The 24357-nt window shown below is 40.0% G+C and overlaps 2 long non-coding RNA genes across 2 annotated transcripts; one reads left to right on the plus strand and one right to left on the minus strand.

The window, feature by feature from the left end:
• Window positions 1-238: 238 nt before the first annotated feature.
• LOC121071618 lies at window positions 239-10149 on the minus strand. Its single transcript, XR_005820722.1, has 3 exons — window positions 10042-10149; window positions 5728-5911; window positions 239-322 (listed from the first exon to the last, which is right to left on the minus strand). It is a non-coding gene; the product is annotated as an uncharacterized LOC121071618 (long non-coding RNA).
• A 7965-nt stretch (window positions 10150-18114) lies between these two features.
• On the plus strand, window positions 18115-23257 carry LOC121078086. The gene is made up of 3 exons (XR_005824454.1): window positions 18115-18222; window positions 21297-21360; window positions 23148-23257. It is a non-coding gene; the product is annotated as an uncharacterized LOC121078086 (long non-coding RNA).
• The last annotated feature ends 1100 nt before the right edge of the window (window positions 23258-24357 follow it).

Genomic DNA, 24357 nt, shown 5'->3' on the forward strand with positions numbered 1-24357 from the left:
TCTGCATTTAGCCCCAGAAGCCACAGTGTGATCACCAAAAGTGCATAAAATGTCTCCTGCTAGAGAAGGTAGCTTGTTTGCCTGAAGTGGTAAACCACCCCGACTTCTGCGAGGATTTCTGCATACTAGACTGATTATCATTCTGTGGCAAATGTGTATTGGATTTTTCTTCCTTTCATGCATGTTCTCAGAAAAACCCTTGTCTCTCCCTGTTCAAAGATAACTTCTTTCATTCCTTACCTCTTTTTCCCTTATAAGTGGGGGAATGGCTTTTGGTTGACCAAACTCACAGTAGCAGTTCACTTAGCATCTGGGAGAAATCCTAAAAGAAAAAAAAAAAAAGATATTTCCATTCCAGGAAGTGAGATTTTTGTAATAAGTATGGGTTCCATATCTGTCCCCTGACTAGCATTTCAAATCCATTTTAAAACAAAGCAACTGAAGTGTATTTGCATTTTATAAAAACAAAATGTGAAATCCTAGCCTAATGCTTTGAAATTGAATCTAACAGCTCACAAATGCCATGTGTCATGTTAATCTGAAGGCTCTGCCTACCATAAACATATCTGAATCCACAATTGCATTTAATGCTGTCTCTGCCACACTTCAGTGGAAGAAGAGAGGAAAAGCTCTCTCTGCAGCTCTGAAAGTAATCAGTCTTAGAATAATCAGCCTTATATAATCAATCTTAATTGTAAAAATGTTTTTAAAAGAGAAAGGATTGAGTAGAAGTTTAGTGACAGCAACAACAGGATTATCTGGACATTGGAGTTTTAAATTCTATTGTCTGGTTAAATTAGCCAATTTCCTCCATCTTTGCAATGACAGATTTAGCCAATTAACATGACCAATAAACTTTATAATGTGTAGATTGGGATTTCAAAATTGATTAAACAAAGTTGAGGAGGTAAGTGCAATTAGGCTACATCACAGTTCTGAAGGTAGCTGTAATTAACTGGAAGCTTCAACCTGAAAGACCAAAGGCCAGATGCTCAGCAAAGTACAACTGACAGTAAGATAATTAAGTTATATCACATGCCACTAGCTCCCTCTTGGACTTAATCCAGAACCATATCCTTACACAGGAAGAATTACTTTAATTATATACTGTGAAAGGAGAACAAGACTCTCACTGGCTGTAGGTGTAAATCATGATATGCATCCTTAAGCCCTGAATCAACAAAATTCATCACATCACAGAGTAAGAACATCCGTGCTGAGTCAGACCAAAAGCCCATGCAGTCCTCTGTTTTGCCTCTGAGCAGATGCCTGGGGACAGCCTTACCAGCCTGTGTCACTGGGGCTTAGTCCACATGAATAAAATTAGGCACATGATTATTTATGTAGGGGCCTAGATGTCAAGGAAGTGAAGACTAGGGTGCCTGGTCAGAGGGAAGGCATACAGTGGGCCTTCTGCTGCTTTGCACTTTGCCATTTTCTCCAGGAAATTAGGATTATTCTTAACTACTGATTTATATAGCTGTAAAGCTGTAGGACTGGGCATTTCCACATTCAGTGGCCCATGGAGATCATTGCTACAGGGCCCTTGAATGCCTTAAAACCTGTGAGCAACTCTGAGAAGACCAGAAAACTTTATGGAGATGGATAAGGCCCCAAACAACATGAAAAAACGATCACCTATTTCCACATAAAATTGAAGGTCACTGTCATTTTTTGGCCAACTGCCATTTTTTATGGATACTAAACAAAGTAGGTGCTTGGCTTTGAGTGATACAGATTGTTGAATGGTTGCATTTGATCATTTTCTATGAAGCAATCAGCATTTTCCCATTGTTCCACAGAAGTTGCTGAGATCCACTGCTTAAGTGTCAGAGAGAAGAGAACCTGAGAAAAGGGCAGGAAAGGAGAGAAACACGCGTAGCGCATCTGCAAAAAAATTTGGACATTTCACTTGATCATATTAACATATCTGATTACAAAGTGTGGGATTCGTCTCATCCAACTTCATATATCTAAGAATTGGCCAAGTTTCCCTTAGAAGCAGTAGAGAGAAACAGGCATCCCCAGAGGGCAATGTATCCCCAATGTATCCCAGCTGTCCACAGTGGCCATGCTTGAGTGGGGTGACTCACCCTCTGTAGACAGCTGTTGTTTTTTTTCTATAGAGTAATTTTGAAGGACTAGCTTAGACTAGGATGACCAGATTTTAGTTAGTTAGAAACTGTGGGGATGAACTCAACCTATACAGACCAAAAACACGCAGATTTTTCCAAAAGAAAGCCATAGAACCAGTCAGCGATTAAAGTGAGGGGGAAACAGAGATGGAGAGCAGAGCCTGCTCTAGGAGTTAGAGCTCCTTTACCTCTATCTTCCCATTTGTTTTCTTTTTTTGCAGCATTTAACTGCTATGCACTGAGATGCAGCCTGTGAGAGCTAAGCAAACTTTTGAGGTGAATGGGAAATTTTTAGAATAAGGATAGAGATTATACTAAGAATACACATCTGGATTTTGTCCTGAGAGAAAAATAGGAGCGAAAAATCTTACTTATCCTTTGCTACAACAGATGCATGTCATCACCCACTAAAACCCACCTACAACAGGATGAGTTAAAAGAATTCACAGTCTTTGAGCCAAGCCTGGACAACTCTGTTCCTGGAAGTAGCAGAGGCTTCTTTTAAGATTAATGGTGCATTCTGCACCCTTCAGATTAACACGGGAAATGGGAAGAAGCTTTCCGGAAAACAGCATCAGCCTTGGGCAATACGTAGTTTTGGAAGGCTTTGTAGTATAGATGCCTTTGCTGAGGCCTTGCTTTCTTCTTGTGTTATTTACTCAGACTAGCTTGATACTGCATTTTTCTTTTTATCCCAGCCCCTCTAACTTGCTTTTCCTTGCTGCTTTCTTACAATGTTTTATATAGGAGATGAGGCTAGAACATCACGACTCTTCCAACCATGAAACTGCTTGATGTTTTTTCATTTTGCCTACCTTTTCTTTTCTCTCCTTCTCATGATTTCATGCTCACATGTGACTTCTGTCTTCAAAGTTTGTTTGGTACCATGAGATCCCTGCCCATCCTTAATGACACTTCTTATCATGTTGATGTATTTTAAATACATAACGGTGATGCAAGCTTCTCTTCAGCTATTTTGTAGAAAATCCCCTTTGAATATCTGTTCTTGAAAACTATTTGTTTCATGATAGCTGGAATCCATCTGTGGCCTCCTCCTATGCAATAAAACTGGCATTTCAAAATCCTAGTGTAGCTTCACCAATTTTACAAAATCACAACAGGGAGGAATTTAGATCCATTGGCTTTATGCTATTCAAGACCATGGGTTGGTGTAATTTTTTTATTGATTTCAAACCTCAGATGTAATTTATGAACCTGTAATTTATGTACTCATCCCAAAAGACTTTCTCCTACTCCACTGTGACTGTCTAGAAAAGCTCTCTGTTTCAAAGCCAAAACTACTAATTTTGTGCCATTTTCCTGGGGAAAAAAAGTTTTTCTAGAGTAATTCAATTTTATCAATCCCATTTGAAGAAGTTATTCAGCTAAAAGCAACCAAATTTGTTTCTGGGCAATCCTCTGTGTTAGTAGACGTATGGATGTAGGTGACAGAAAGGTTGGTCTACTCTTTCTAAAGGTATCCACTGTCAACTGCTTTCCCCTGCTTGTACAGCTGATTTACAAAGTAGCTGCCTGCAATAGTAAGGGCCTGATGGTGAGCTCTGAAGTATCTTATTACCTATGTTCTCAGGTATTTCTGTTGTGAAATGTTCCTTGGTGTGACCACAGAACACCTGTATTACACTGAAGTCCCAATTACAAGTAAATATGCACCTACGAGAAATCTCCTCCTACGCTGGTCTGAGTTACTATGCCTTCAGACCTTAAGACACATATATACCTACTGATGCCATTTTAAGGCTATGTTTTTTTTTTAAAAAAAAGGCATGTAGGGTGTAGAATAGCAACTTTCAAGTTATCTATTGACAAGGATGGATATTTGATCTCAGAGACCCAGATATGCTCAGTAGATACGCAAGGACTGACTGATTAGCAGGCAGTGACTAACCCAGGATTTCTCTGTGACATGTCAGCATCATCCTTGTTGAGGGCAGAAAGATCCTACCTACACAACGCTGCCCAGACTGCTACGTGCCAAAGAGCTAATGCAAAGGTCCACTTTTACATTGGCCTTTCCAGCAGATCAAAGGTTGGACATTGATTGGCAATTCACATGTTGGACATAAAACACAAAAAGTATAGAAATATAACAAAGAGATGCTTGAAGAACTGACTGAGGGAGCCAAGAAATATTAAAGGAAAGGGCATTTTGCTGTGCTTTCTGAAGCAATGTGAGGTTACAGCAAAGTCCCAGCAGTATCTCCTCCAGTCCCAGGCTGGGACTAGGGCTGGTGGGTGCAGAACAGCTGCTCTGGTGGTCCCCATGCAGCCCATCACCACCAGCCCAAGAGCCAAATCCCAGGACCTTCATCAAGCAAAACTCTGATGGGCTGCCGTGGTCCATGAGAGCTGGCACTGACTTCTTATTGTTAAGTACTTCAGGACACCTCAAATATGAATGGAGCTATATAAAATCCAATTCAATTGTAAAGAAAACAGCTGTCATGAATTAAGGGTACATTTAGCTTTTGAGATGTGGACTGCTGTCCAGTAGGGAATGAACAGAAAACTCAACCCATTTAACTTTAAAATGGAGATTTGTCTTCTCTTTCCCAGAAAACAAAACCCCAGGGATTTTAAATCTATAAACCACATATAGCGTATCACCCAAACAATTTCTTTTGAGGTTTGAAAAATCCCTTGCTGCTAATTATTGCTTATAGATGGTTTGAAAGAAAAATGTAGTTTTAATGCTGGGTTTAATTAAAATGCCTTTAATAACAGTCATGGATTTTGCAGCAAAGTGCTAAAAAGCCAAGTCCTGCTTTTGCAGTGAGTTAAGTTCAGAAGAACTAGATGAGCAAGCAGCCCAAGCCAGCTTTGGGCCAAACTTTTCAAAACAGTTTTGCTTTTAATGTGACTGAAGTCTGTTTCCCAATAAGAAAATTTTCTGGAAAGGAGTAGTTTCACTCTTTGAACTTTATCATTTCCTTTTCCACAAAACAATAGGAGAGAAAAGGAACCTTTCCAATTTTTCACCCCTTTAATTAATAAGACATTCTTTAGCACAGGACAGGAAAAATATGTGATGAATGTATTTGATAGGTTATGATTAATGGTGGTCTAGGGAGGTTTTAGAGACACGAGACGCCCCATAAACACAGAATTAATACCAAAGTGAACATTTTTATAATGTCCATTTTGGCACTCTCCCTGACCTAAGATGTTAGTAGCTTTATAAGTCATTTAATTAATGCTTTAAAAAATAAAACACAAACAGCACTTTTCAAACCATAACAATTCATTGCATGACTTATGTGGGTTTGAACTGGCACAGTTAGCGAAAACATTTCTAGTGCCACTTTATTTCCATAAACCATTTGTATTGTAAACTTTACCAAAAATTTCTGTGCCAGGTTTGAAGAGTTCAGGAACAGGGCACTTTGAATATAGGGGCTGGATATAGACTGCTCATCAAAATGATTTAATAATGTAATTAGCAATGACTAGAGAAAGAGAGGGAAGCTACAATGGTATCTCTAACCTATAACCAGAATCTGCAGCTAGATATATTATGTTTTAGGAAAATGAAAATCTGTATTCAGGTCTGAAAATACTGACTTCCACTTACCTCTCTCACTGGTGGAAATTACAAATAACTAGTGGTGTCAATTCAAAATAATATCAAAATAAGGGGATAATTCATCTCTCTTTCCATCTCTTGCAACAAAGGTGGTATCTTCCACACAGTCTTCTCATGGAGAGGTCCTCAATCCAGGGCTGGTTTGGGTACTGTGCTGAGCCGATGGCCGAGTCTGGCATGCATTGGAGAAAAAACAGCTGGGACAAAGATGTAAAACCAGGAGGATAGGATGATACATGCTCAGTGGTTGTCACTCTGGAGCAAAACACAGAAGCAGTGTAACAGTGTGGGATAAGCCGCAAGTCCAGAAGGAGTCACTTGGTTTGAAACCCTGAGCTTACTGGGAAGTCAAGCTGAGGAGCACTGAGAAGAGGGCTGAAATGCTGTGTGCCCTACTGGCCTTTCATCTCTAAGCACCCAGACAAAAAGACAAGGGTTATAGAGTAGTAATATACTCACCATCCTTCCCCAACTTCCACAAAGAAACAGTGGAAAGGAGGAAAAATGGATGGTTAACACTGGAAGCAATCACCCAAGTGATGGCACCCTTAAAGAAAGAACTGTGTCTACTCTGTTTGCTAAACCAACAATCATTAAGGTAAACCTGAAGTGTCCAGGTCGTTCCTAAAACAAAAAGGGAAAATAGAATGAGTAGCCAATAATGTGAAATTCTGTTTCACCAAAAAAACATAAGATGCATTGTCAAGGATGAGGCAACAGGTATATTGAAAGGCTTTTGATACAAAGATGTATTTTTTTTTTTTTTTGAAAATGAGTTGGAGTAACTTTATATGCTGTACCATGAAAGGCCATAAAGAAGTAAGCAATGAGGTAGTATGCATAATACTATTCAAAGTACGTAAGTACATTATACTATGCTATGCTAAACTATACAGTGAAAAATAAATATTAATATTAAGGATAAGGTACAGGTTTTCCTGAGTATGATAGCAGACAATTTTCTTTATCAACTAAGATAAAGTTCACTGAACAAGAGGGGGCCCTTAATTAGACTTTGTTTTTATAACTGATAAGAAATAAAAACTTGTTTCAAGAGGATCATGGGTTGATTCTGTTAAAATACAATTTAAGGATAAACAAAGGCAGTTTTGTAATTAAGGTTTTAGATTTCAAATGGATAAAGACTGAAAAATGAAGGCATCTCATTAGTCAGCTATCCAAAAGAAATCAAGGACCTGAGTGCAGAGGAAACATAGAATTACTCAAAGTAAGAGGGATAAAAACCTATCTGGAATCTGTATCATAAGCAAAGGAGAAATCTTTTTAAACTCATGGGGAAGGACTCCAGACAGAAAGAAGTAAATATCTGCCTCAAAAAAATGAATTAAGATTTTAAAAAAACCCTCTCCAGAGGAAAAAAAAATGGAAGGATCAGCAAAATAAGCTACAGTAGATGTCAGGAAACATACAGGTAAAGTGAAAATCAATACAATTCAAGCTGAACTACACCTTGAAAAAGAAATTGAGACAATGAACAAAAAGCTGTCTAACCATGGGCAGGGGAGAGTAAAATCCCACTGGAGTGAAGATGATGTAGAATTCAATGATAATTTAGGTACAGATTCAAAACTGTGTCTTGTTTATTTTAATGAAGGCAACAAAATAGTGTAGGGTGGGAAATGAAAATGAGAACCTTGAAATGGAAATACACATACCAGAAGTGGAAGCAGAAATCACTGAACCAGACAATCTCCCTCCTGGAACCGTGAAAGAGCTGGCACAAGAAACTGCGCATCAGTTTCTCACCAAAAATAAATAAATACATAAAATTTGTTCCGATTATGTTAAATTGGCATGGTGCATTATGGTTGCTCATAGCTAATGCAATACTGCTGCTTATGAAAAGGTGGAAACAGCCCACTGAAAACTAGGGACTAACCTGACTTTAATAGTATACAAAATCTCAGAACGAATTTTGAAAGAAATAATATGTAGAGAGAAATAAAAAATAAAATAAAATGTAGTACAGCTTCAACAAACTGAATCATGCAAGAATAAGCAGGTGTATTTCTTTGGTGATAAAAATGCTTTCCTAGAAAAAGAACATGCTGCAGTTTATCTGGATTTCAGGTAAACATTTGATACAAAGCCACAGGGAAAAAGGTTGCATTACATGCAGAAGCCAAGAATTAGTATAATAACTATAAGGTCAGCAGGGAACTGCCTAAAGGGCACCTCACAACAGGCTCTGCTGAAAGGAAATTATCAGGTGGGAGGAAATCTATTGTTTGACAGACTGACCTTAGGACCTATTTACTTAATAGTTTCATTAGTGACCTTGGCACAGAAAATAGTAGCAAATGAGAGATATTTACTGATGACATAAAACTGGAAAGCATGAAAAGAATTGGAAAGAAAAGAATGGATAACCCTGGGGCCTGGGCGCTAGAAGTGGGACTATCTGTAACAGGACTGAGAGCAATGCCTTTGCACGGAGAGAGCAAAGACACAGGTCTGCTTCTGCCTGTCTGCTACCAGCTACTCTGAGCCTTCAGAGATACCTAGCTACTACTGAGCACCCAGGCAGAGCTCGAATTTAGGCCATCTGCCTCCTGACCATGAACACTAATATCAAGGATTCCTATTGGAAAGAAATAGGTGTGTATATGAATGGATATGGGGATGGGTCTAAACCATCAGCAGGCTGCATCCATGAACACACCCTGAAGAAACTGTTGGAAGTATGTAGGGGAGGCACTTCCAACAGCAAAAGGAAAATAACAGTAGAAATAATAGAAGTCCACAGAGAGTATGCTGTTTTCTTGCCTGGAAAAAGCTCTTTTCCTTTTACTGACCTTTCCTTGGTCATTTATTACCAAGAAAGAAGTACTGAAACTGAAAATAGTGCAGAGCAGGACTTCTCCCAAGACTGGAGAGACTACTACCTAAGAAAAGGTAACTGGGTTTGTTTCTCTTAGCAAGGTGAAGTTAGAGAAGATGTGGGATTGTTTTCTCAAAGTACGTTGGGGGTAGATCTGAAAGACAGCTCTGGTACAAGAGCCATATACACTGCTTCTTAATCAGAGCTGTAAGCTTTTTGAACAGTTTCTCAGTAGCAGTATTTAAAGGGGAAAAAAAACACTAGCTATCTGTTAATCATTCTACGCAATGGACTGTACGTCCATCGGTTGTGTGATGAAGCCGAGCAGAAGACTCACAGCCTGCAGCATCTCTTCCAGTCCTACACTCACGCTGCAACCACATGCATCTCTGCCAGTTGAGGTTCACATATTGTTTTCTCTGACAGTTTCAGCATAACTGATTCTGCTGGTGACCCGTTATCACAAATATTTGGATGCTTTGAAAATCCTGGCCTTAAAAAGAAAGGTGTTGTCTCCACACTTTTGGCAGGATTAGCATTATTGTAGGGATTTTAAGAGTTAATCAAGCTCAGAAACACTGGAGCTGAAAAAAAAAAAAGAGCAGGGAGGGTGTGGGGCAGGAGGGAGGAATTGTCAAAAGAAGGCAAGTTAGGGTAAGACCTTACTGAGCCCTGTCCTTTCAAATTTCCTGTGCTTGACACATCATCAGGATGATGTCAAAGTGACTTAACCAGCTATGACACTTCATTCCAATGATGTGGCCAAGCAGAGGAAATTTGAAAGGATGTGGCTTATGGTACTGAAAACAATCGTTAAGAGAAATGCATGACTGCTGTTTTTCAATTTAAATGAGTTTTAAGCCCTTCCTCCCCTCTCTTAAACACATATTGCAGCACGTGGAATATTTGCATTGTTGCTGAGCTTGCCAAAGATCACCAGAAAGGCTTCAATGTGATTAAGAGGCAGTCCTAGTTTTGATGTGGGGACTTCATCATGTCTTCTGCTGTGTACTATAGTATCTATATCTGCACGGATAACTACTAAAAATAAAATAATCAATGCTGTTTTTGTTGTTGCTATTAATTTTAATACTATAGTAACAGTAAAAGTACTTCCTAAGAAATGCATTGCTCCCACAGCACCACTGGATACACGTACACCCCCAAAGGGCTGAGCCCTGCAAGCTCTATGAGCCCAGAAGCCCCAAAGCTTTTGTTACACTCGCCTCCTCACGTGCCCACTTATGTGGGGCCTTGCTGTGTAACCTGGGCAAAGCAGTTGGATAATGGATAACCCTTGCCTATGTGGCAAGACCCAAATTAGAGCCCAGGACAGCAGGGACTGTCCTCAGGCTGCCCTAGCACTCTCCTGCTGTAGGCACCTCTGAGGTAACCATGACTCTCAGTAGGAGCTAGGCCATGCCTGGTGCCTCAGGGCAGCTCAGCTCAGCTCAGCTCACCTCATAGCTCCCACTCATTGCTGTGGGGAGAATGGGGAAAGGCTGAACGCAGTGGTTCTTTGGGAGCACCGGATGTCCTCTGTGGTGCACAGATGCTGCTGTCTCCACCTCTCCTGGATCCTCAGTGAGAACTTTACATCAATGCATTTTCTCAGCCTGGAGGGGCAGTGCGCTTGGTGACAGTATGGCATAACATTTTCCAGAGCAATGAAATGCCTTGGGAACATCATTTTGAAAGAAAGATCATTTTCAAAAATGTCTTAGCCATCAATAGGCTTCAATAACCTGAGTCACAGTTACAGTGGTGTCTCATTTCCCAAGGCACAACTGAAAACTCTGGCTGTTCTTTCATGGGTAATAAGAGAAGCAAATTGTTCAGATGCATATTTAGAGGACGTGCCGTATAGCTGTGTTTTGGAATACTTAGCCCAAATCTGAGGGCAATAAAATAATTTCTAGGAACAGAGGGACTGTCACACCCCCCCAAAAAAACTTATCAAAGGACACCTTATATATCACCAAAAAGAACTGATAAAGCTTCTTTTGGACATGAAAAAAAAAAAGGCCAGACAGATTTTAAAATGTTAAGGGATAAATTACAATAAAACAAAACAGAACATTTTTTTTGAAGGGGAAGAAAGAAAAGGAGAATGCCCAGAAAATAGAATACTTATGTGGCTTAGTCACTAAAATACACAGTAACTATAGCTGTAAAAGAAGTCTGAGGACAAACAGCTTCAGTACTTACACTCTTCTTAGTTAAAAACAGATAGCTTTTATTTAAAGAATGTGAATCCTTTCTTTGTTTCTGACAGTTTTTCTTTGTTAGACGCTGGTTTACAGCTTCAGCTTCTATTGCCGTTTTAAGCAAGCAAAGCTTTATCTTAAACCTGGTACATAATATTTTCTGGTAAGTCTTAAATCCTTGAATTCATCTTATCTCTATGGTGACAAGCTTACATTCAGAATAAAGTATCAAGGCTTTTCAGAGTAGAGGCATTTTCAGATAAAAGCTGGTGAATTTGATCTATGGCAGTTCCCATCTTCTACCATTTGAAAAAGACAAGCCTTATTATTAGTTAGTAACGGCTTTTTCAGGAAAAACTATTATGAGGTTGAAAACCAAACTATAATTATACAACCTAACTCAAGGCATCATTAATTTACATAAAATGATGACTGCTGGCACCAAATGGACACACAGACAGTGTCACCTGTGTTTGAAACACCATGAAACTCCTCACTGAGAAGGAGGGAAAGGTAGCAGCCCAGACCCCTGTGCAATAGCTGTAACAGTATCCCAGAGCTGTTGATGCATTTGTCTTTCTGACAAAACAGGTGTGATGTTCAATTCACATTAAATGTGGTAAAAGGACACCAAAAAGCCAACCACTTTAAAGAACTACATCTCCTTTTGAGAACAGAGCCCTGTTCTGCCAGCAAAGACCAGCCCATCTCTCCCCAGCCGTTCACAGGTATGCAATGCTCACCTCACGTAAGGAAAGCATCATGTTGAAAAACATGTTGAAATGTGGATTTTTAAGTTCAGGTAACATTGAAACTGCCTGCAGGAGGTCTTTGAGTATGTCTAAGGTAAGGTCTGGTGCTTTGTAGGCACCACGAACACAGTGAAAATAAAAAGGATCCTGCTAAACACGTGCAGTAGAGACCATGAACTTTCTAGTGGAACATTAATTTCTTTTTTTTCTTAGAGAGTGTAATAGTATTATTTTGCAGTAATATTTTGCCAAGTAATTCTTTCCAAACCCTAACAATAATTCTTTCATAAAGATGCTACAGAAGATTGTGAGGCTGACATGATGTCTTTTAAAAACAACCTGTGAGGGCAGATATTAACAGTTTTCCAACCTTTTTCAGTTCTGAACTATGATGCTAGTTCAGCCATAAAAACCCAGTGGAAACTACGTGCAACACATGCTTTGATTAAACTGTCTGTTGATTTTACCTGATTTACATATATCAGATGTTTTCCAGAGGGAGCAAACAGTTTTTCCACTACCAGCTGATGCGTTACACTATGTCCTCAGAGTTTGTGTCAATTTTTTTTTCTGTTATCTTTAACTTTGTACAGAAGAGGCAGAAAAATGTTCCAAAATCAGCTCCCCCAGACCTCGTTGATCTTCTCTGACATTTTCATATGAATGTCCCTCTAGTTCTCATGATCTCATTATTCATGAGCAAAGATTTATAGCATTTTTTTTTTCCCCCAGAATATGTCAAAGTGGAAAGCATTTCAGGCCCCTTAAAGCATTGTAAGAAATATGATGTAGGGAAAGAGGCATAGGAGCAAAGGCAATAACAACAGTCATGTAATCCCCTGGGGAAAACCTGCTTCCTTCAAGAAGTAACACCTTTTGTCTTTTTATGGAACTTAATGTTAAATGAGATATTTGAAAGGGATTCCAAACTGGTATCTCAAAGGGATCTGACCAGACACTAACATGTGATTTTGAAATGCTGATGAGCTGGAAGGAAAGACAAGAGCAGCACATCTGTGGATGTTACAGAGACCAAGGAGCTTTGGGTGTCTGCCTGCACAGTATCTGCTCTGTACTTTTGTTTTGTTACTTACTTCAGTCTGATGCAGCCAAGACCCATGGACAGGATGTATGTAACTACTGAGTGACACAAGACTAAACTTCCGACACAAAACTGCTGTCCTCAACAATACATTTTTTAAAGAGGAAACAATACTTTTTTTTTTTTTCCCCAGTGAAAGAGGTTAGGAATGAAACGCGAAAACAGTTATTTTCATAGTTTGCAGAAAGTTATTTGCCTGCAACCACAGTGCATAACAGTTGTAGTCACATCAGATAACCCCCAGACCAAGAAGAGACATCACACTAAAATGAAATTTCCTTCACTGGGTCCCTCCTGTGAATTTCCCCACTTTCTTTCTTTGCCCTGTGGTTATTTTCTCCTTAACTGTGATATGGTCTTATTCCTAACCTGCTGCTATTCAAAAGGCTATTTCAAATTCTATTTTGGCTTTGTTCTCCGTGCCAAACTGTTGGTGTTCATAACCAGGGGGATTCTCATGCTTGAAACTGAAGCCACCTCTTGATCTGCCACAACATTTTTAAGCCATGACAGTCTTCTACAAACACTGTAAGAACTATTCTTCATACAAACACTTTATCAAACCAGAGTTTCTAGCTTTGACTTTCCACATTTGCCACACGACGCATAAATCACACAGAAGGCAGGTTTGGTAGATTATGACAACTACCCCATTTTGTCAGCTTTTGGGCCTCTGAGCATACCATTCTAAACAAACCTATTTCAATTTCCATATTTACATTTACAAGCCATGGACATTGCAGAAAGCAAAAAAAGCTGCATTAATAACTATAGTTTATAGGCAGGGAAGGAAGCCCTCAGAGATATCCAGGGGTTTGATTCATTGGGCATCGAATGAGAACAGGATCCAAGGGGAAATATTCAAGCGGGATTTGGAAAGTGTATTTAAAAAATAATCAAAACCACAAAACACCTAAAATGTTAATTCCACGCCTCTTGGTGGACTGCAAGATGTCAGAGCTCTGCTGCAGCTTCTGCTTAGCTCTATTCTATTCTATTAGCTAAATCTATTCTATTAGCTAAATCTATTCTGTTCCCTTTCAGTGAATGACACCAAACTGAATTGTGTGCCAAGGCCTTCTGAATTATCTTTCCTCTTCGCATGTGCTGAGCAATTGCTACAAGATACCGTTTTGCTTAGTGCCTTGCATGACGGGGGATGGAACAAATGAGGAATTCTGTGAGTTTTTTTTCTATTAAGTCCTAATCCACAAAGATATATCTGTAATCTCTATACCAAGAGCCCTCTCCTTTTGATATTAACTTAATGATGACAAGGATTCTTTTTTTATGGGTCAAATGTACTAGGTAATGCTTCAAACAATCTACTTACTAAAAAAATGGTGGCAAAGATCATCATTACAAGTGAATCACAGCAATACAATAGCACATCCAATCCAGTCGCTGCTGCATGTAACTACTGCAGCAAGGATTTTAGATGCCATGCAGGAGTGCCATAGCCCTAGCTGGATAGCCTTTGTAGGGAAGGTGGGAAATGAAATCAGACCAATCTCTCTTACATGAACAAGGCATATTAGTCGATAGGAAGCATCAAGATACTTACTGTCTGCAAGTAATGCCAGCCATATCCCTATGTGGGATAGCCAGTATACACACTGAAAGTAGGCAACAGCTTTGTCCTGAAGACGTCATCATCACCGACTCCAACAGATGCTCCCAGGTTACACTCCTATGGCAGGACATACAGAACTGCAGCACGGTGGTACTAGCCTCACCTGCCTGTGAGGAGGAGAGACCCGACAAGCAAGTCTCACCACTTGCGTTTGCCAAATCCCTCACTGAACTGCAGGGAAGTGCCCATCTTCGCCAGCAATTCATAATCTTGACTCTTCCCCTGGAGCCAGACTCCTATTTATTTATTTATTTCACAAACCAAAGCTGGTTTTATGTCTTTCAAAAGATAAGTGAAAGGCCTGCTTGCTTTTTAGCCAAGAGCCCAGTAGTTAGTTAATCTCTGTTCATCTAGGGAACAGGTAAAGTTCCAGCACCTGCCTGGGGACATTTGTGTGCATGTTACCCACCTCCCTGGGTGAACACTCTCATCGTGCAATGACTTTATGTGAGGCTCTGCCAACTCTTCTTCTTGGAGCTGTCTTAATTTACTTAACTATTTCAACGCTGCTTGGGCACAGGAATACAGAGTGGCTCCATATCCCCATGGTTTTACAGCTCAAATGAATGGGGAGAGGTGGGGGTTTTACTTCCATACATAAACCAGTGCTTAAAGTAACACCAAAACTACATAAGAAAGGAGAAAAGATTACCCCCGACTCCATTAAAAACTGAATTATTTTACACGAAGTAGAACGTTTACGTTCCACACTTGCATGTGTCCACAAAAGACATTGTGACAGCCCCAGCTCAAAGGCAGGTAGGAGCCTCTGTCCAGGAGATGAGATGTGCAGGACCAAACATCCTCTGAAGGGATTTGGACCCGCCTGGTTAAGACCTGATATCTGTGGGTTCTTGATGAAAAAGGAGAGAAATCTCCTTCTCTAAAAAAGTAAATGGATATTAAAATAAGGAAAGCATGAGAATTTCTATTTTGAAACAGCCACAAATTACACTTTGTAGAGTATTATATTGGTTAATATATTGTTGTCTATTGTCTTCATGTTAAAAGTGAATGCTTTCCTAAAAGATAAGACCCAGAAGCTGTTGTACTAATGCATTTGGAAAGAATAATTTATTCTATTGCAGAATTTTCTGGACTCACTGATTATGGTTCCTGAGCAGGTAATTGCATTGATGCCTTGTGGCCTTAATGGCTATTAACTGCCTTCCAAAAGATTGTTGGTAAAATATTAATAACATTATGTGCCCTGTGTAACAATATGAAATTCAACTTGACATGTCTACTTAAAAATAAATAAAGCTTCCACTTCTACACAGTACCAACACAGACTAGAAACTCCTTCAGATTTTTGTGTAAGTATATATGAACTATTCAAGAAGATGAACAAAATCTAATGTTCTCTGATCCCTTTCTCAGGAAGCTTTAATTATGAAAATTCCCCTGCTTTCTCAGACTCACTTGCTCTTTGCGTGCTTGTTTTCAAAATTGTTGAGAACCACAGTTCCTGCAAAGGTGAATCATTGTAAAGTATAGACAAAATGAACAAGCAATATTATGAAATCTCTTTGTAGTTTGAAATACTTCGTTATTAGCCAAAGGAGCCTTGTTCCATATGCCACTGTGAATACCAATTAGTTCAAGTAGAAAAGATTAGGGCCAGGTGCAGGTTTTGAAGTGACTTTTGGTGGGAGGAGAGAAAGGTCTCTCTTTTGTTAATTGTCTGTGGTAATTCATCAGGCATCTGAGGAATTTAGGGATATTCAACCTTTTGTGCTTAGCCAACAAAATACAACCTTCATAACATTCGTGAACTGGATGGAGAAACAGGTCTTATTGGTGGTTGTCAGTCCACTGAAGTGAAAGAAGACATGAGGAAAAAGTATATGTTATATTTGTCTTCCACAGTACATCATCTGTTTTGTGGGGGCTTTATCAGAGAGCTCATTATGAAGAAAGGTAGAATGAGCCCCTCCTGTGTGGGAACCCATGGAAGAGCACAAGGGCCCAGGGCAGGCAGCAGGCAGATAAAGTAGTTGCAGCAGTCCCTTCAAGGCTTGCAAATCTATAGGTGATGGATAATTACAAAAAAAAAAAAAAAAAAAAAGGAAAAAGGGGGCTAACACAACACAGTGTGCCCCCGAGAAAAAAGATAGTCTCAAAACTTCAAAATCCTCTTTAGAAGATTGGATTAACTTCTTTTAATCCTTTGAATCATGGATAGATATGAGTTCAAAGGACTAATGTAATTTTATTACTACATTTAATCAAATGTTTAAGTTAAGAAATAGGAACTGAGTTAAGGGCAACCTTCCCTTATCAGCTTCCAACGTCTGAAAGCAGGAATGAATTAATTAAGTAAATGTAACAAATTTAGGGGAATAACGTACAGCAGCAGCTGAGTCAGCTTGACCATCAGCCATTTATTGGGGTGAGATGTGGAACTCAAGTACTACCAGATGATTCAATTCACTCATCTTGGCAGTAATGGATAAGCCAAAAGGGATGCCCAGAGGGAAATTGTGTCATAAATTGGCAAGGCAGAGCGTCATTCACCAGCTTAAACAAAATGTTGTCATCAAAGAAATTGCACGTTCAATCCATACAGCAGAGTAGTCTGGCCTACCAAACAAGATTTTGCAGGTTAGCTTCTCACTAAAGTAGTAATTATTTTTACCAGTTCTGGACATATTTTATGAAACTGGATTACATCAGGCCGTGTACTACAGCATTTGAATACTGGTGGCTGTAATCATCAGGAAGCCAACCCCTCCTTTTCAGGAGTTTCAGCTCATATACCAATGCCAAATAAGAACCCATTGGTCACAGTAAAACAGTTAAAAGTAAGGAGTGAGCATTCCTGCTCATTTCCATAGCTTCCCCAGACAGTGTCCATGACAAGCAGGACAATAATGTGAAATTTCTCCAATGTTTGCACATTTGCTTGTATTTTGACCCAGGAAAATGTAATATGTAATCTGCACCCCCCCTTCCCCCCCCCCCATCAGGTACATACAACTAACATATGACTAAAATATTTCTTTTTCTTTTTTTTTTTAAATATAAAGTAACTCTGGATGAGATGTGACTACATTGCAATAGGCTTCATTTATGCACGCTCAATGAAGTCAGTGCAGCTTAATAAAGGAAATTCCACCCTAACAGCACCAGTTTCAGCACAAGCATTTCTCCTTAGATGACAGGTAGAGATCTTCAGAGTTGGACAACTAAGTACAGGAAGAAAGAAATTATCTAAAAAATCAGAGCACATTATCGCGTATTTTCAGTTCAGTGAGAAACCTAAGTGTTGCTGAAAGAAAGGTAAAGTGCAGTGTAATTTGAATGAATCATTCAAGGGATAGGAATTTCTTCTGTTTGCTAGCAAATTAACAACACAGAGCATCTAGGGGTAAAAGAAAAGGAATAAATCTGCGTCCTCTTTCAACTATCCAAATTTGGAACAAGTATGGAAACTTCATGAACAACAGCAACCTCAAACCCAGCACCTTAATATCCATGCAGAGAAGGCCCTGGCAGTGAGCTGCCTGGGTGAAGTCACACTACCCAAGTCCAGCACAAGACCAAGAGCTAGGAATTTAGGAAACACACAAGAAGACTTTCTGTCTTCTTCCATCCTACACCTTAAACACAAAAACAAAAATAATTTCTGGGTTTCCACTTTTTGCACTCTTCCCCAGCTGTTTTTTCACATACATTTGTATTTGTGTATGTAATATGAATGAAAGAGCTCCCTCTGATTTCATCCCTTCTCCTATATGGTTTCTGCAGAAAAATCAGGTCGTGGTGTGTACGGTGCTCAGATGTTCCCATGGAAACTGGCCGTGATGTCAGAAACATGGGATTAGGAGCTGCTGGCATCGCTGAGCTAAGGGAGAATCCTGGCGGGGAAGGAGAAAGCTCCAGTCCAAACAGCTTCAGCAGCAGAAACAAGCCTTTCAAAAACAGCTAGAGAAGAAACTTCAGTAGTAAGCTGTCCGGAAACAACCAGAAATTCCGAGGCAAAAAATCTGTTGACTGAAATAATCCCGAAAAAGTCAGCATGGGAGTAACTCATCAAAATCAGTGGAGCAAAGCCAGTGTTGCGTCAGCAGTAACTGTGATATTAGAATCAAGATCATTTTACTATTTTACCAATGAAAGCAACATACAATGGCTGAAAATATAGCATCTCTGAGTAAAATATACTATGAGTATTTGGGGTCTGCTGGTAAAAAGATGAGTGTAATTTTACACATAATATTCTCTTGAACCAGAAGTTCGTGGAAGAAAAGACAACGCAGGAACTATGTGTGCGAGCATACTTATAATAATCGGGCACCTCGGCCCCCCCTTGTCATGGGGGGCTGAGGCAGGCCCCCCGAGCCCACATCACAGCACTGGGGGTGAGGATGCTGCCCAAGCTCCCGCTGAATGTCATGGTGGGCATGCAGCTGGCACAAGGGAATCAGGAACAAAATAGAAACAGGGAGACAAAGACAGAGAGGGAAAGAGTGCAGAGGCCCAGAGCAGAACTTGAAACTGGGTCGTGCTGCGTAAGCGGGGGGTTGTAATGAAATGAACTGAGGCCTTCTCTAACCTCGTAGAAGAGAGAACTCAGAGCATGATGCCTTGTTCCTCCTCTCCTGCCTGGGTGGCCATGCTCCTTCCTGGAGTCACCACTGCGATGTCTTACCTACTTATGTGCCTCCCTGCCCCGCTGGGACTCTTAAATCAGAAGGGCTCGGCCTGCTTCCTAGACAGGAAGCCGTAATGACTTGTGTTGGCCAAGGTTGACATGCGATGAGCTGAAGGACCTCAAGCAGTGTATCTCAACAGAAAATTAAGTAAGATGAAGGATCCCCCCACACCCATCATGATTTTCAGAGGTGACTTTAAAAAACAACGTAGGACTCAGTGTCTCTTCAGCACTGTGCTGTGGTTTAAGGCATGTCTACACCCAGCAATGGAGTATTGAGGCAAAGTGCCCTGAGCTACCTATTTCCAGAGCCGGATGCAATATAATCGCTAATTGGCCTGGTTTCAAAAAAGGGATTATTAGCTTGTGTGCAGCCCCACATAAAGCCATCTATGTTGCAGCTGGGACATGAGCCAGCACCTTCTTGCATCCCCACATTGTGCCGTGGAGGCACACCATTCTCTTGAGAGGCTGCCAGGGGTCTGGGCCCAGCTCTGTGGGGTGGACATGCCCATAGGCTGCTGCCTGATGATCCGCTGTGAAATAACATTTAAAAATAAGACTTCAGCTCATATCTGTGCTTTTGGAAGCAAAACTCTGTTTCACTTCACTAAATTCCAGGCAGACCGACCCATATTATTTTTGGTACGGATGTTGTACTGACCTCTAAATTATTTGAATTGCTGGTAGGATTTTTGTGCCTGTTTTGCAACCCAGAATCCCTGGGCTGTAAAACAGAAGCTGTGATTCCAACGGACAACATTTTCCTCAGTGTTTGGAGTGCTCTTTTCAGTGGCAGTGAACTGTGAAGAAGCCACAGGCCAGATTAGCAGTGAGCCCTCTGCATTGTTTTCTGCATTGTCTTATGTGGTATTTTAAGCAACTGATGTGTAGATGACAATTACCCATGTTGCTGGCATGCATCTATGTGCTACTGCTGATTCTTCCCATTTTACTGCTATTACTTCATATTTGCCTTAAAGTATGAAGGAATAACAGGCACAGCAGGGGTTTTTAATATTGTTTGAGCCCCAATCTCCATCAGCCTGTCTCCTTCTCAAGTTTTGCTGGGCTTTTACTTCTGCCATTCCCAGCACTGCACTCTGCAGAAATGGAGGTGATGCAAAGAGCTGGCTGCACATTTAAATGACAGCAACAGTGCGGGCACTCAGTGCAAAGTGCTTGATCATAATTAACCCACCAACTTAGCGGGGAGGGAAGGGGACTTTTGGGAAGGGGAAAGAAAGGACTGCTGAGTTTATCTTCAACGAAGCTGTTCCCTGAAATAATAGGATGCCTCTACTATCTTCTGCATGCAGTAAATGTTGCTACATGTCACCAGTTATGTCGAAATTGTTCTTGAAATCTTTTAGAAAAGGCACCTACTCATATTCATATATCTTTTCAAATGATTTTGCTTGGCCACTAACATCTTTCTGGAGTTCCTTGAGTAACTTATTCTTGCTTTGTAACAAATATGACCTCAGTTACAAGTTACTGCAGAAATACTACACACTTGCAACAGGTGACAGAAAAGTGTAGAGGACAATCATGTTATGCTGAAATGAGTGAATTGCTGAGGTTCTAGAACGACTCAATATCTACAAGAATAAAATTAAATAACTATTGAATTCTTACAGCCAAAAAATGAGTGAGAAGGGATTTTGGCAGCCTTGAAATACACAGTGGTCAGAGGAAAAAGGACTTCATTTCATTTTATCAGAAAATATTTTTTTATTGACAGCTATCTCCTCAAACACCTAGCTATACTGGAAGCAAAACAAGAGATCAAGCAAAAGTAGGTTTTAACTTAAGCTAAAATGTTTGCATGTTGCATTTTGCGTCATGTTCTCATTATACCCAGTTCACTAAGTATAATTATACCACTTAAGGAATCATATGAAAAATGACAGGCAAGCTGCAAACACTCTGATATCAAGTGCAGGCTCATGTCCACATGCTCATACTCGTGCTCTCCCACGCTTTTTCCTCCTTTAATTATGTTATTTTTCTAGTAAGTAGCAGATTACCTGACATGTATGTCAATTACTCATCCTTTTCCCATTGCAAATCATACCATCTGTTCAGGATTTCTTTGGATTCAATGTGAGTTTTCAACTGACTTCATTATTCACTGGGTCAGACCCTCAAATATTCAAACAAAATGGTACTATCATACTGTAGTTTAAATTAATGTGAACCTTTCTGCAGGAACAATAGTCTGATCCAGCTAGATCTAAGAATCGGATCCAACTAAATCATATGTTTAAGATGGAGACGTAAATTCTTGTTAACTCTGAATGTATTGTTTGACTGTCTTTAATTCTCACTGAAGTAACCATTTCTGTCGTTATACCTTTATAGAGACAACAAAACATATTTCTTGCAGACCACTTACCATCTGTGAATCACAACGTACTGCACAAAGGTGAGTAATCTTTGGACACTGCTGTGTAAGAAAGGTGATGTCTTCTTTTGTTCACGGTCATCCACTCTTCCCAGAAAAACATTCAGGTGTTTTGATTCCCAGATTATTTCCTATATTGCTATCGTGTTGTAAATAACTACATTAAACCCCGATTACTTGAAGGAAACTAAAGCAAACAGACACATGGTTTGATTCTCAAAAGTACTGATAACTAACTCTAAATATTATTTCATATAATGAAATTAATATTCCTAATATTAAATAATTATAATTAACAAAAGCATGGTATATGACTGTGCTCAGTCCCTTTAAGGATGCCAGTAACTGTGCAACTTGCTCAATTCTGCTAAAAAAAATCCTAACCATTTCTGTTTATCGGTCTGATTTCTGTAATATTCGACTATAACATAAATATCAAAATTTATAGTGGCCTTCTTGGTCTTGAAAATATAACATGCAATAAAGTCAACATTAAAAAATCAACCTCCCCAAAATTTTTGAACAGATTAAATAAAATACTTCCTCTTGGGTAAGATTCTAAAAATGTATCACAAACACCAGAAATTACTGATGCTAATAACCCTGCCACTGTTCCAGCTGACTAAAAATAGAGGTCTGTGACAGGCTAAGAATAAAAATATTCAGTCAGAAGTTTGTAACTGTTAGTCAGATTTTGATCCCTTAAATCTAGCCTCTGTGCAATAAATGAATAATATAAAAGCAAACCCAAAAATAAACTTTTGGAGAGCTATGAGTATATATTAGAGACAGCTTCAGTAGATGTCTATTTCTGCTTCGGTAAATTTATTATACTAAATGCCTAACACAGTAATTGCATTTTTGCAGGCATGTAAAGTCCATTACTCATTATATTGCATGTACTTTTGACCTATGTATGCCATTCCAGAGAAGAAAGTTTTCCTTACTTTTGGAGGAAAAATATAACTCTAGTTTACCCTCCCAGCATTGTCATTTCCTTCTATTAGTGATTACTGTATTCACTGATTCACTTCTACGTATTTTTGAGATAACTTCAAAATCTGAATTTCTACAGCCACATACATGAACAGAAGTTGTTGTTTATCTGTGATAAAGACCAGCTTCTGGGGAGTTTGGTAGGATGTGGAGCATCTCTGGGGTGCACTTGGCTCCTCATGATTCTTTGTGGGAAAGAGGCTCTGTGCTGGTTTCAGATATGGATCTTAAAATGCTCTCCATCCTCCTTCACTTTCCTGAACACTAAATATTTAGGAGTGTCAGGGAAGATTTTAAGGGAAAATCTGGGCCTACATGCTGTTTTAGCTCTCAGACTGTAGGGTTTCTGAATAAAGATATTCAAAGGAGTCAGAAAAACATCACCTAGATCAAGTGCCATTTGCACATTTATCTGTTCCCTGCTTTTTAGGGGTCTGGGTCACTGGTGGTGAACACTTGGGCTCTCTTCCTGGGTCATATTAGACCTTATTGCAATAGTATAAAAGTTGTCTTCTTTTGTATGAATGATTTGAGCCTGTTGCCATAGCTGACTGGGGAAGAGTTTGTAGGTGCTGTATACAATTTTCTAGCAAGCACAAATCCAAGGACCTTGTGAGCAACATCTCAGTGACATGGCTGTCCAGGACTGCTTAGGCTGTACCCAAGACCCCAGCTGCTATCCTTCTAGCAGACCTATTAAGGAGTTTCTATGCTACTCAATTGTCAGAGCACCACATTCACAATGGATGTAGAATTTCCTGAGAAAGGTAGGTGATGGCATCCCTGACCAATGTCCTTTTTGGCCTTTACAGAGGAGGAACATTAGAAGTGGTGACAGCAAGGAGAAAGAATCACAATGACATTATGCCTTGGGGCTGTGAGCATGTCCCTGGTATAGAAAATATATATACATTTTTCAGACAATGTAGTCTGTTTGCAGATTTTCTTACCACTGAGTTGTTCACAATTCTTTTTTCATTACGCACGTCCCTCTGTCTTCTTCTGTCAGATGTTCACTTTTTGGCAGCTGGGGCTGACTCCAGCCCGAGATAGTGTGTCTACTTCAGCATTTTAACACAGACCATGTGTGTACTTTTGAAACAGATTTTTCTAGTATCCCCATACCCTACACTTTGGTTTACATGGAGGAACAGTCTCAGAGTGCATGAATAGGACCTCCTCAGTTGATATCAAACTCCAAGATGCCATCCAGAAAGGTACCTTACTCTACTCCAACCATCAACCTTCTCAGGGCCACACTAGAGCTCTTCTACTACGAAAACCCATCAGCAGTGTTCCTGGCTCCAAGCATCTCACGCTGCAGACCTGCTCCTCCTGGGCCATGCTACCTCCTAGCATAAATATATTCTATCTTTCTTCACCCTGTTCTCAGTATATTTGTATTTCTTGGCACTTTATCTAAGTCCCTACTAATCATGCCAGACTGGGTATGCTCAGTAAGAACACCGGGGCAAACTCTACTGTTCAATGTCCCACAGAATCACAGAATCACACAGAATCACAGAATCACAGAATCATCTAGGTTGGAAGAGACCTCCAAGATCACCTAGTCCAACCTCTGACCTAACACTAACAAGTCCTTCACTAAACCATATCGCTAAGCTCAACATCTAAACGTCTTTTAAAGACATCCAGGGATGGTGACTCAAACACTTCCCTGGGCAGCCCATTCCAATCCCTAACAACCCTTTCAGTAAAGAAGTTTTTCTTAATATCCAACCTAAACCTCCCCTGGCGCAACTTTAGCCCATTCCCCCTCGTCCTGTCACCAGGCATGTGGGAGAATAGACCAATCCCCACCTCGCTACAGCCTCCTTTAAGGTACCTATAGAGAGCAATAAGGTCACTCCTGAGCCTCCTCTTCTCCAGGCTGAACAATCCCAGCTCCCTCAGCTGCTCCTCGTAAGACTTGTTCTCCAGACCCCTCACCAGCTTGGTCACCCTTCTCTGGACTCTCTCGAGCACCTCCATGTCCTTCTTGTAGTGAGGGGCCCAAAACTG

The sequence above is a fragment of the Cygnus olor genome, chromosome 1 (genome assembly GCF_009769625.2).
Source record: "Cygnus olor isolate bCygOlo1 chromosome 1, bCygOlo1.pri.v2, whole genome shotgun sequence".
Lineage (NCBI taxonomy): Eukaryota > Metazoa > Chordata > Aves > Anseriformes > Anatidae > Cygnus > Cygnus olor.